At 39.4% G+C, this 12,724-nt stretch overlaps 13 non-coding genes across 13 annotated transcripts; all 13 read right to left on the bottom strand.

Annotated features, from left to right (window-relative positions):
- Positions 1-161: 161 nt before the first annotated feature.
- On the bottom strand, positions 162-243 carry trnas-uga (transfer RNA serine (anticodon UGA)). Its single transcript has one exon. It is a non-coding gene; the product is annotated as a tRNA-Ser (tRNA).
- Positions 244-1,308: 1,065 nt separating this feature from the next.
- On the bottom strand, positions 1,309-1,390 carry trnas-cga (transfer RNA serine (anticodon CGA)). The gene has a single exon. It is a non-coding gene; the product is annotated as a tRNA-Ser (tRNA).
- Positions 1,391-1,710: 320 nt separating this feature from the next.
- On the bottom strand, positions 1,711-1,792 carry trnas-uga (transfer RNA serine (anticodon UGA)). The gene has a single exon. It is a non-coding gene; the product is annotated as a tRNA-Ser (tRNA).
- A 650-nt stretch (positions 1,793-2,442) lies between these two features.
- trnas-uga (transfer RNA serine (anticodon UGA)) lies at positions 2,443-2,524 on the bottom strand. The gene has a single exon. It is a non-coding gene; the product is annotated as a tRNA-Ser (tRNA).
- A 1,065-nt stretch (positions 2,525-3,589) lies between these two features.
- Positions 3,590-3,671, bottom strand: trnas-cga (transfer RNA serine (anticodon CGA)). Its single transcript has one exon. It is a non-coding gene; the product is annotated as a tRNA-Ser (tRNA).
- A 320-nt stretch (positions 3,672-3,991) lies between these two features.
- Positions 3,992-4,073, bottom strand: trnas-uga (transfer RNA serine (anticodon UGA)). Its single transcript has one exon. It is a non-coding gene; the product is annotated as a tRNA-Ser (tRNA).
- A 650-nt stretch (positions 4,074-4,723) lies between these two features.
- trnas-uga (transfer RNA serine (anticodon UGA)) lies at positions 4,724-4,805 on the bottom strand. The gene has a single exon. It is a non-coding gene; the product is annotated as a tRNA-Ser (tRNA).
- A 2,212-nt stretch (positions 4,806-7,017) lies between these two features.
- On the bottom strand, positions 7,018-7,099 carry trnas-cga (transfer RNA serine (anticodon CGA)). Its single transcript has one exon. It is a non-coding gene; the product is annotated as a tRNA-Ser (tRNA).
- A 1,065-nt stretch (positions 7,100-8,164) lies between these two features.
- On the bottom strand, positions 8,165-8,246 carry trnas-cga (transfer RNA serine (anticodon CGA)). The gene has a single exon. It is a non-coding gene; the product is annotated as a tRNA-Ser (tRNA).
- A 320-nt stretch (positions 8,247-8,566) lies between these two features.
- On the bottom strand, positions 8,567-8,648 carry trnas-uga (transfer RNA serine (anticodon UGA)). Its single transcript has one exon. It is a non-coding gene; the product is annotated as a tRNA-Ser (tRNA).
- Positions 8,649-9,298: 650 nt separating this feature from the next.
- trnas-uga (transfer RNA serine (anticodon UGA)) lies at positions 9,299-9,380 on the bottom strand. The gene has a single exon. It is a non-coding gene; the product is annotated as a tRNA-Ser (tRNA).
- A 1,467-nt stretch (positions 9,381-10,847) lies between these two features.
- trnas-uga (transfer RNA serine (anticodon UGA)) lies at positions 10,848-10,929 on the bottom strand. The gene has a single exon. It is a non-coding gene; the product is annotated as a tRNA-Ser (tRNA).
- A 650-nt stretch (positions 10,930-11,579) lies between these two features.
- On the bottom strand, positions 11,580-11,661 carry trnas-uga (transfer RNA serine (anticodon UGA)). Its single transcript has one exon. It is a non-coding gene; the product is annotated as a tRNA-Ser (tRNA).
- Between the last annotated feature and the right edge of the window lie 1,063 nt (positions 11,662-12,724).

The following is a 12,724-nucleotide window of genomic DNA, read 5'->3' on the forward strand; positions in this document are numbered from 1 at the left end:
CAATTACATGCAGTGAACAAAGACGGTCCTCCATACCCAGTATAGCAAGTGTTTTAACAATCTTCATCGCGGAGGTTCACAAGTAAAGGAATGAATCCACAACTTTAAATTTCTCCTTTGAGATAATCAAATGAGGATTGAATGGTTCCATTGAATAGATTCGCTGTGAGCAGGATTCGAACCTGCGCGGGGAAACCCCATTGGTTTTCAAGTCCAACGCCTTAACCTCTCGGCCATCACAGCGTCAATACATATACAACAATAGGAAATTTGAAAAATCGTCGCAGATTTCAAGCGTTGAAAATATAGAAGTTCTCAAACGCAGAATAAAACATCAGTTCAAACATCTTCATAGAGGTATATCCACGTGAAACCACAAATTCATTATCATCCTTTATTTCCTTGACCTATATAAATGACAATTTTTTGATTGATTTAGAGTTAATAGCTGTGAGCAAGATAAGAACATTTTCGGTGATAACAGCATCGGATTTTGACTACATCTTCTTACCCACCTAGTTTGGGCAGATGTCATGTCAAGAAACTCAAAACTCAACACGGAATATTAACATACAACGCTGTGAGCAGGATTTTAACCTGCGCGGGTATTACCCATTGAAATTCAAGTCCAACACCTTAACCACTCGGCCATCACAGCTCATTTGACATGTACCCAAATGGCAATTTATTCAAAAAGAGACCCAAGGGACCTAGGATAGATTAAAGTGGCCCTTGTTACACATTGAAACATCTGTTTCCAGCTTCAAACTTCATTTTTGTTTATCAAATTTACAAGACAAATTTTCCATAACCGGATTAGTTTCTAATAAGATGCCCCTGGTAGAATTTGCGCCGGCCCGGATCGAAACCGTTGGATTTTGGATGTAAATTCATTACCCCTCTCTCATCATAAGACCTTTATGAATGAAACAAAGGGAACATCTGTCGGTCAAGTTGGAATGGCCTTTAAGAATCGCTAGGGCTTGTCGATTGGTTGATCTAGTCAAAAATCTCAGCAGACAGGTATATGTGAAGTATTTGAGCTTTCCCTATTCCCACTGAGCTTTCGAGTCTAATGCCTTAAACACTGCTTCATAACAGATTCATATTTTTGGTGTAAACCCGGATTTTATTGGCAAAAGTTTCCCAATTCCATGCAGTGAACAAAGACGGTCCTCCATACCCAGTATAACAAGTGTTTTAACAATCATCATAGCGGAGGTTCAAAAGTAAAGGAATGAATCCACAACTTTAAATTACTCCTTTGAGATAATCAAATGAGGACGGAATAGTTCCATTGAAATGTTTCGCTGTGAGCAGGATTTGAACCTACGCGGGGAAACCCCATTGGATTTCGAGTCCAACGCCTTAACCTCTCGGCCATCACAGCGGCAATTTATGAATACCGATGGGAAATTTGAAAAAACGTCCCAGATGACAAGCGTTGAAAATATAGAAGTTCTTGAACACAGAATAAAACATCAGTTCAAACATCTTCATAGAGGTATATAAAATTGAAACCACAAATTAATTATCATCCGTTCTTTCCTTCACCTAATCAAATGAAATTTAGAGTTGACAGCTGAGTGCAAGACATGACCATTTTCAGCGATAACAGCATTGGATTTCGACTTCATCTTCTTACCCACCTAGTTTGGGCAGATGTCATGTCAAGACACTCAAAACTCCACACACAATATTAACATACAACGCTGTGAGCAGGATTTGAACCTACGCGGGTAACACCCATTGGATTTCAAGTCCAACGCCTTAACCACTCGGCCATCACAGCTCAATTGACATGTACCCAAATGGCAATTTATTCAAAAAGAGTCCCAGGGGACCTAGGATAGATTAAAGTGGCCCTTGTTACACATTGAAACATCTGTTTCCAGTTTCAAACTTCATTTTTGTTTGTCAAATTGACAAGACAAATTTTCCATAACCGGAATAGTTTCTAATAAGATGCCCCAGGTAGAATTTGCGCCGGCCCGGATCGAAACCGTTGGATTTTGGATGTAAATTCACTACCCCTCTCTCATCATAAGACCTTAATGAATGAAACAAAGGGAACATCTGTTGTTCAAGTTGGAATGGCCTTTAAGAATCGCTAGGGCTTGTCGATTGGTTGATCTAGTCAAAAATCTCAGCAGACAGGTATATGTGAAGTATTTGAGCTTTCGCTATTCCCACTGAGCTTTCGAGTCTAATGCCTTAAACACTTCTTCATAACAGATTCATATTTTTGGTGTAAACCCGGATTTTATTGGCAAAAGTTTCCCAATTACATGCAGTGAACAAAGACGGTCCTCCATACCCAGTATAGCAAGTGTTTTAACAATCTTCATCGCGGAGGTTCACAAGTAAAGGAATGAATCCACAACTTTAAATTTCTCCTTTGAGATAATCAAATGAGGATTGAATGGTTCCATTGAATAGATTCGCTGTGAGCAGGATTCGAACCTGCGCGGGGAAACCCCATTGGTTTTCAAGTCCAACGCCTTAACCTCTCGGCCATCACAGCGTCAATACATATACAACAATAGGAAATTTGAAAAATCGTCGCAGATTTCAAGCGTTGAAAATATAGAAGTTCTCAAACGCAGAATAAAACATCAGTTCAAACATCTTCATAGAGGTATATCCACGTGAAACCACAAATTCATTATCATCCTTTATTTCCTTGACCTATATAAATGACAATTTTTTGATTGATTTAGAGTTAATAGCTGTGAGCAAGATAAGAACATTTTCGGTGATAACAGCATCGGATTTTGACTACATCTTCTTACCCACCTAGTTTGGGCAGATGTCATGTCAAGAAACTCAAAACTCAACACGGAATATTAACATACAACGCTGTGAGCAGGATTTTAACCTGCGCGGGTATTACCCATTGAAATTCAAGTCCAACACCTTAACCACTCGGCCATCACAGCTCATTTGACATGTACCCAAATGGCAATTTATTCAAAAAGAGACCCAAGGGACCTAGGATAGATTAAAGTGGCCCTTGTTACACATTGAAACATCTGTTTCCAGCTTCAAACTTCATTTTTGTTTATCAAATTTACAAGACAAATTTTCCATAACCGGATTAGTTTCTAATAAGATGCCCCTGGTAGAATTTGCGCCGGCCCGGATCGAAACCGTTGGATTTTGGATGTAAATTCATTACCCCTCTCTCATCATAAGACCTTTATGAATGAAACAAAGGGAACATCTGTCGGTCAAGTTGGAATGGCCTTTAAGAATCGCTAGGGCTTGTCGATTGGTTGATCTAGTCAAAAATCTCAGCAGACAGGTATATGTGAAGTATTTGAGCTTTCCCTATTCCCACTGAGCTTTCGAGTCTAATGCCTTAAACACTGCTTCATAACAGATTCATATTTTTGGTGTAAACCCGGATTTTATTGGCAAAAGTTTCCCAATTCCATGCAGTGAACAAAGACGGTCCTCCATACCCAGTATAACAAGTGTTTTAACAATCATCATAGCGGAGGTTCAAAAGTAAAGGAATGAATCCACAACTTTAAATTACTCCTTTGAGATAATCAAATGAGGACGGAATAGTTCCATTGAAATGTTTCGCTGTGAGCAGGATTTGAACCTACGCGGGGAAACCCCATTGGATTTCGAGTCCAACGCCTTAACCTCTCGGCCATCACAGCGGCAATTTATGAATACCGATGGGAAATTTGAAAAAACGTCCCAGATGACAAGCGTTGAAAATATAGAAGTTCTTGAACACAGAATAAAACATCAGTTCAAACATCTTCATAGAGGTATATAAAATTGAAACCACAAATTAATTATCATCCGTTCTTTCCTTCACCTAATCAAATGAAATTTAGAGTTGACAGCTGAGTGCAAGACATGACCATTTTCAGCGATAACAGCATTGGATTTCGACTTCATCTTCTTACCCACCTAGTTTGGGCAGATGTCATGTCAAGACACTCAAAACTCCACACACAATATTAACATACAACGCTGTGAGCAGGATTTGAACCTACGCGGGTAACACCCATTGGATTTCAAGTCCAACGCCTTAACCACTCGGCCATCACAGCTCAATTGACATGTACCCAAATGGCAATTTATTCAAAAAGAGTCCCAGGGGACCTAGGATAGATTAAAGTGGCCCTTGTTACACATTGAAACATCTGTTTCCAGTTTCAAACTTCATTTTTGTTTGTCAAATTGACAAGACAAATTTTCCATAACCGGAATAGTTTCTAATAAGATGCCCCAGGTAGAATTTGCGCCGGCCCGGATCGAAACCGTTGGATTTTGGATGTAAATTCACTACCCCTCTCTCATCATAAGACCTTAATGAATGAAACAAAGGGAACATCTGTTGTTCAAGTTGGAATGGCCTTTAAGAATCGCTAGGGCTTGTCGATTGGTTGATCTAGTCAAAAATCTCAGCAGACAGGTATATGTGAAGTATTTGAGCTTTCGCTATTCCCACTGAGCTTTCGAGTCTAATGCCTTAAACACTTCTTCATAACAGATTCATATTTTTGGTGTAAACCCGGATTTTATTGGCAAAAGTTTCCCAATTACATGCAGTGAACAAAGACGGTCCTCCATACCCAGTATAGCAAGTGTTTTAACAATCTTCATCGCGGAGGTTCACAAGTATAGGAATGAATCCACAACTTTAAATTTCTCCTTTGAGATAATCAAATGAGGATTGAATGGTTCCATTGAATAGATTCGCTGTGAGCAGGATTCGAACCTGCGCGGGGAAACCCCATTGGTTTTCAAGTCCAACGCCTTAACCTCTCGGCCATCACAGCGTCAATACATATACAACAATAGGAAATTTGAAAAATCGTCGCAGATTTCAAGCGTTGAAAATATAGAAGTTCTCAAACGCAGAATAAAACATCAGTTCAAACATCTTCATAGAGGTATATCCACGTGAAACCACAAATTCATTATCATCCTTTATTTCCTTGACCTATATAAATGACAATTTTTTGATTGATTTAGAGTTAATAGCTGTGAGCAAGATAAGAACATTTTCGGTGATAACAGCATCGGATTTTGACTACATCTTCTTACCCACCTAGTTTGGGCAGATGTCATGTCAAGAAACTCAAAACTCAACACGGAATATTAACATACAACGCTGTGAGCAGGATTTTAACCTGCGCGGGTATTACCCATTGAAATTCAAGTCCAACACCTTAACCACTCGGCCATCACAGCTCATTTGACATGTACCCAAATGGCAATTTATTCAAAAAGAGACCCAAGGGACCTAGGATAGATTAAAGTGGCCCTTGTTACACATTGAAACATCTGTTTCCAGCTTCAAACTTCATTTTTGTTTATCAAATTTACAAGACAAATTTTCCATAACCGGATTAGTTTCTAATAAGATGCCCCTGGTAGAATTTGCGCCGGCCCGGATCGAAACCGTTGGATTTTGGATGTAAATTCATTACCCCTCTCTCATCATAAGACCTTTATGAATGAAACAAAGGGAACATCTGTCGGTCAAGTTGGAATGGCCTTTAAGAATCGCTAGGGCTTGTCGATTGGTTGATCTAGTCAAAAATCTCAGCAGACAGGTATATGTGAAGTATTTGAGCTTTCCCTATTCCCACTGAGCTTTCGAGTCTAATGCCTTAAACACTGCTTCATAACAGATTCATATTTTTGGTGTAAACCCGGATTTTATTGGCAAAAGTTTCCCAATTCCATGCAGTGAACAAAGACGGTCCTCCATACCCAGTATAACAAGTGTTTTAACAATCATCATAGCGGAGGTTCAAAAGTAAAGGAATGAATCCACAACTTTAAATTACTCCTTTGAGATAATCAAATGAGGACGGAATGGTTCCATTGAAATGTTTCGCTGTCTGCAGGATTTGAACCTGCGCGGGGAAACCCCATTGGATTTCGAGTCCAACGCCTTAACCTCTCGGCCATCACAGCGGCAATTTATGAATACCGATGGGAAATTTGAAAAAACGTCGCAGATGACAAGCGTTGAAAATATAGAAGTTCTTAAACACAGAATAAAACATCAGTTCAAACATCTTCATAGAGGTATATCAACGTGAAACCACAAATTCATTATCATCCTTTATTTCCTTGACCTATATAAATGACAATTTTTTGATTGATTTTGAGTTAATAGCTGTGAGCAAGTTTAGAACATTTTAGGCGATAACAGCATCGGATTTTGACTACATCTTCTTACCCACCTAGTTTGGGCAGATGTCATGTCAAGAAACTCAAAACTCAACACGGAATATTAACATACAACGCTGTGAGCAGGATTTGAACCTACTCGGGTAATACCCATTGGATTTCAAGTCCAACGCCTTAACACCTCGGCCATCACAGCTCATATGACAAGTACCCAAATGGCAATTTATTCAAAAAGAGTCCCAAGGGACCTAGGATGGATGAAAGTGGCCCTTGTTACACATTGAAACATCTGTTTCCAGTTTCAAACTTCATTTTTGTTTGTCAAATTTACAAGACAAATTTTCCATCACCGGAATAGTTTCTAATAAGATGCCCCTGGTAGAATTTGCGCCGGCCCGGATCGAAATCGTTGGATTTTGGATGTAAATTCATTACCCCTCTCTCATCATAAGACCTTTATGAATGAAACAAAGGGAACATCTGTCGGTCAAGTTGGAATGGCCTTTAAGAATCGCTAGGGCTTGTCGATTGGTTGATCTAGTCAAAAATCTCAGCAGACAGGTATATGTGAAGTATTTGAGCTTTCCCTATTCCCACTGAGCTTTCGAGTCCAATGCCTTAAACACTGCTTCATAACAGATTCATATTTTTGGTGTAAACCCGGATTTTATTGGCAAAAGTTTCCCAATTACATGCAGTGAACAAAGACGGTCCTCCATACCCAGTATAGCAAGTGTTTTAACAATCTTCATCGCGGAGGTTCACAAGTAAAGGAATGAATCCACAACTTTAAATTTCTCCTTTGAGATAATCAAATGAGGACTGCATGGTTCCATTGAAAAGATTCGCTGTGAGCAGGATTCGAACCTGCGCGGGGAAACCCCATTGGATTTCGAGTCCAACGCCTTAACCTCTCGGCCATCACAGCGGCAATACAAATACAACAATAGGAAATTTGAAAAATCGTCGCAGATGACAAGCGTTGAAAATATAGAAGTTCTCAAACGCAGAATAAAACATCAGTTCAAACATCTTCATAGAGGTATATCCACGTGAAACCACAAATTCATTATCATCCTTTATTTCCTTGACCTATATAAATGACAATTTTTTGATTGATTTAGAGTTAATAGCTGTGAGCAAGATAAGAACATTTTCGGTGATAACAGCATCGGATTTTGACTACATCTTCTTACCCACCTAGTTTGGGCAGATGTCATGTCAAGAAACTCAAAACTCAACACGGAATATTAACATACAACGCTGTGAGCAGGATTTTAACCTGCGCGGGTATTACCCATTGAAATTCAAGTCCAACGCCTTAACCACTCGGCCATCACAGCTCATTAGACATGTACCCAAATGGCAATTTATTCAAAAAGAGACCCAAGGGACCTAGGATAGATTAAAGTGGCCCTTGTTACACATTGAAACATCTGTTTCCAGCTTCAAACTTCATTTTTGTTTATCAAATTTACAAGACAAATTTTCCATAACCGGATTAGTTTCTAATAAGATGCCCCTGGTAGAATTTGCGCCGGCCCGGATCGAAACCGTTGGATTTTGGATGTAAATTCATTACCCCTCTCTCATCATAAGACCTTTATGAATGAAACAAAGGGAACATCTGTCGGTCAAGTTGGAATAGCCTTTAAGAATCGCTAGGGCTTGTCGATTGGTTGATCTAGTCAAAAATCTCAGCAGACAGGTATATGTGAAGTATTTGAGCTTTCCCTATTCCCACTGAGCTTTCGAGTCTAATGCCTTAAACACTGCTTCATAACAGATTCATATTTTTGGTGTAAACCCGGATTTTATTGGCAAAAGTTTCCCAATTCCATGCAGTGAACAAAGACGGTCCTCCATACCCAGTATAACAAGTGTTTTAACAATCATCATAGCGGAGGTTCAAAAGTAAAGGAATGAATCCACAACTTTAAATTACTCCTTTGAGATAATCAAATGAGGACGGAATGGTTCCATTGAAATGTTTCGCTGTGAGCAGGATTTGAACCTACGCGGGGAAACCCCATTGGATTTCGAGTCCAACGCCTTAACCTCTCGGCCATCACAGCGGCAATTTATGAATACCGATGGGAAATTTGAAAAAACGTCCCAGATGACAAGCGTTGAAAATATAGAAGTTCTTGAACACAGAATAAAACATCAGTTCAAACATCTTCATAGAGGTATATAAAATTGAAACCACAAATTAATTATCATCCGTTCTTTCCTTCACCTAATCAAATGAAATTTAGAGTTGACAGCTGAGTGCAAGACATGACCATTTTCAGCGATAACAGCATTGGATTTCGACTTCATCTTCTTACCCACCTAGTTTGGGCAGATGTCATGTCAAGACACTCAAAACTCCACACACAATATTAACATACAACGCTGTGAGCAGGATTTGAACCTACGCGGGTAACACCCATTGGATTTCAAGTCCAACGCCTTAACCACTCGGCCATCACAGCTCAATTGACATGTACCCAAATGGCAATTTATTCAAAAAGAGTCCCAGGGGACCTAGGATAGATTAAAGTGGCCCTTGTTACACATTGAAACATCTGTTTCCAGTTTCAAACTTCATTTTTGTTTGTCAAATTGACAAGACAAATTTTCCATAACCGGAATAGTTTCTAATAAGATGCCCCAGGTAGAATTTGCGCCGGCCCGGATCGAAACCGTTGGATTTTGGATGTAAATTCACTACCCCTCTCTCATCATAAGACCTTAATGAATGAAACAAAGGGAACATCTGTTGTTCAAGTTGGAATGGCCTTTAAGAATCGCTAGGGCTTGTCGATTGGTTGATCTAGTCAAAAATCTCAGCAGACAGGTATATGTGAAGTATTTGAGCTTTCGCTATTCCCACTGAGCTTTCGAGTCTAATGCCTTAAACACTTCTTCATAACAGATTCATATTTTTGGTGTAAACCCGGATTTTATTGGCAAAAGTTTCCCAATTACATGCAGTGAACAAAGACGGTCCTCCATACCCAGTATAGCAAGTGTTTTAACAATCTTCATCGCGGAGGTTCACAAGTAAAGGAATGAATCCACAACTTTAAATTTCTCCTTTGAGATAATCAAATGAGGATTGAATGGTTCCATTGAATAGATTCGCTGTGAGCAGGATTCGAACCTGCGCGGGGAAACCCCATTGGTTTTCAAGTCCAACGCCTTAACCTCTCGGCCATCACAGCGTCAATACATATACAACAATAGGAAATTTGAAAAATCGTCGCAGATTTCAAGCGTTGAAAATATAGAAGTTCTCAAACGCAGAATAAAACATCAGTTCAAACATCTTCATAGAGGTATATCCACGTGAAACCACAAATTCATTATCATCCTTTATTTCCTTGACCTATATAAATGACAATTTTTTGATTGATTTAGAGTTAATAGCTGTGAGCAAGATAAGAACATTTTCGGTGATAACAGCATCGGATTTTGACTACATCTTCTTACCCACCTAGTTTGGGCAGATGTCATGTCAAGAAACTCAAAACTCAACACGGAATATTAACATACAACGCTGTGAGCAGGATTTTAACCTGCGCGGGTATTACCCATTGAAATTCAAGTCCAACACCTTAACCACTCGGCCATCACAGCTCATTTGACATGTACCCAAATGGCAATTTATTCAAAAAGAGACCCAAGGGACCTAGGATAGATTAAAGTGGCCCTTGTTACACATTGAAACATCTGTTTCCAGCTTCAAACTTCATTTTTGTTTATCAAATTTACAAGACAAATTTTCCATAACCGGATTAGTTTCTAATAAGATGCCCCTGGTAGAATTTGCGCCGGCCCGGATCGAAACCGTTGGATTTTGGATGTAAATTCATTACCCCTCTCTCATCATAAGACCTTTATGAATGAAACAAAGGGAACATCTGTCGGTCAAGTTGGAATGGCCTTTAAGAATCGCTAGGGCTTGTCGATTGGTTGATCTAGTCAAAAATCTCAGCAGACAGGTATATGTGAAGTATTTGAGCTTTCCCTATTCCCACTGAGCTTTCGAGTCTAATGCCTTAAACACTGCTTCATAACAGATTCATATTTTTGGTGTAAACCCGGATTTTATTGGCAAAAGTTTCCCAATTCCATGCAGTGAACAAAGACGGTCCTCCATACCCAGTATAACAAGTGTTTTAACAATCATCATAGCGGAGGTTCAAAAGTAAAGGAATGAATCCACAACTTTAAATTACTCCTTTGAGATAATCAAATGAGGACGGAATGGTTCCATTGAAATGTTTCGCTGTCTGCAGGATTTGAACCTGCGCGGGGAAACCCCATTGGATTTCGAGTCCAACGCCTTAACCTCTCGGCCATCACAGCGGCAATTTATGAATACCGATGGGAAATTTGAAAAAACGTCCCAGATGACAAGCGTTGAAAATATAGAAGTTCTTGAACGCAGAATAAAACATCAGTTCAAACATCTTCATAGCGGTATATCAAATTGAAAGCACAAATTAATTATCATCCGTTCTTTCCTTGACCCAATTAAATGAAATTTAGAGTTGACAGCTGAGTGCAAGACATGACTATTTTCAGCGATAACAGCATTGGATTTCGACTTCATCTTCTTACCCACCTAGTTTGGGCAGATGTCATGTCAAGACACTCAAAACTCCACACACAATATTAACATACAACGCTGTGAGCAGGATTTGAACCTATGCGGGTAACACCCATTGGATTTCAAGTCCAACGCCTTAACCACTCGGCCATCACAGCTCAATTGACATGTACCAAAATGGCAATTTATTCAAAAAGAGTCCCAGGGGACCTAGGATAGATTAAAGTGGCCCTTGTTACACATTGAAACATCTGTTTCCAGTTTCAAACTTCATTTTTGTTTGTCAAATTGACAAGACAAATTTTCCATAACCGGAATAGTTTCTAATAAGATGCCCCAGGTAGAATTTGCGCCGGCCCGGATCGAAACCGTTGGATTTTGGATGTAAATTCACTACCCCTCTCTCATCATAAGACCTTAATGAATGAAACAAAGGGAACATCTGTTGTTCAAGTTGGAATGGCCTTTAAGAATCGCTAGGGCTTGTCGATTGGTTGATCTAGTCAAAAATCTCAGCAGACAGGTATATGTGAAGTATTTGAGCTTTCGCTATTCCCACTGAGCTTTCGAGTCTAATGCCTTAAACACTGCTTCATAACAGATTCATATTTTTGGTGTAAACCCGGATTTTATTGGCAAAAGTTTCCCAATTACATGCAGTGAACAAAGACGGTCCTCCATACCCAGTATAGCAAGTGTTTTAACAATCTTCATCGCGGAGGTTCACAAGTAAAGGAATGAATCCACAACTTTAAATTTCTCCTTTGAGATAATCAAATGAGGATTGAATGGTTCCATTGAAAAGATTCGCTGTGAGCAGGATTCGAACCTGCGCGGGGAAACCCCATTGGTTTTCAAGTCCAACGCCTTAACCTCTCGGCCATCACAGCGGCAATTTATGAATACCGATGGGATATTTGAAAAATCGTCGCAGATTTCAAGCGTTGAAAATATAGAAGTTCTCAAACGCAGAATAAAACATCAGTTCAAACATCTTCATAGAGGTATATCCACGTGAAACCACAAATTCATTATCATCCTTTATTTCCTTGACCTATATAAATGACAATTTTTTGATTGATTTAGAGTTAATAGCTGTGAGCAAGATAAGAACATTTTCGGTGATAACAGCATCGGATTTTGACTACATCTTCTTACCCACCTAGTTTGGGCAGATGTCATGTCAAGAAACTCAAAACTCAACACGGAATATTAACATACAACGCTGTGAGCAGGATTTTAACCTGCGCGGGTATTACCCATTGAAATTCAAGTCCAACGCCTTAACCACTCGGCCATCACAGCTCATTTGACATGTACCCAAATGGCAATTTATTCAAAAAGAGACCCAAGGGACCTAGGATAGATTAAAGTGGCCCTTGTTACACATTGAAACATCTGTTTCCAGCTTCAAACTTCATTTTTGTTTATCAAATTTACAAGACAAATTTTCCATAACCGGATTAGTTTCTAATAAGATGCCCCTGGTAGAATTTGCGCCGGCCCGGATCGAAACCGTTGGATTTTGGATGTAAATTCATTACCCCTCTCTCATCATAAGACCTTTATGAATGAAACAAAGGGAACATCTGTCGGTCAAGTTGGAATGGCCTTTAAGAATCGCTAGGGCTTGTCGATTGGTTGATCTAGTCAAAAATCTCAGCAGACAGGTATATGTGAAGTATTTGAGCTTTCCCTATTCCCACTGAGCTTTCGAGTCTAATGCCTTAAACACTGCTTCATAACAGATTCATATTTTTGGTGTAAACCCGGATTTTATTGGCAAAAGTTTCCCAATTCCATGCAGTGAACAAAGACGGTCCTCCATACCCAGTATAACAAGTGTTTTAACAATCATCATAGCGGAGGTTCAAAAGTAAAGGAATGAATCCACAACTTTAAATTACTCCTTTGAGATAATCAAATGAGGACGGAATGGTTCCATTGAAATGT

Source organism: Gadus macrocephalus, chromosome 1 (genome assembly GCF_031168955.1).
Source record: "Gadus macrocephalus chromosome 1, ASM3116895v1".
In the NCBI taxonomy this organism is placed as follows: Eukaryota; Metazoa; Chordata; class Actinopteri; order Gadiformes; family Gadidae; genus Gadus; species Gadus macrocephalus.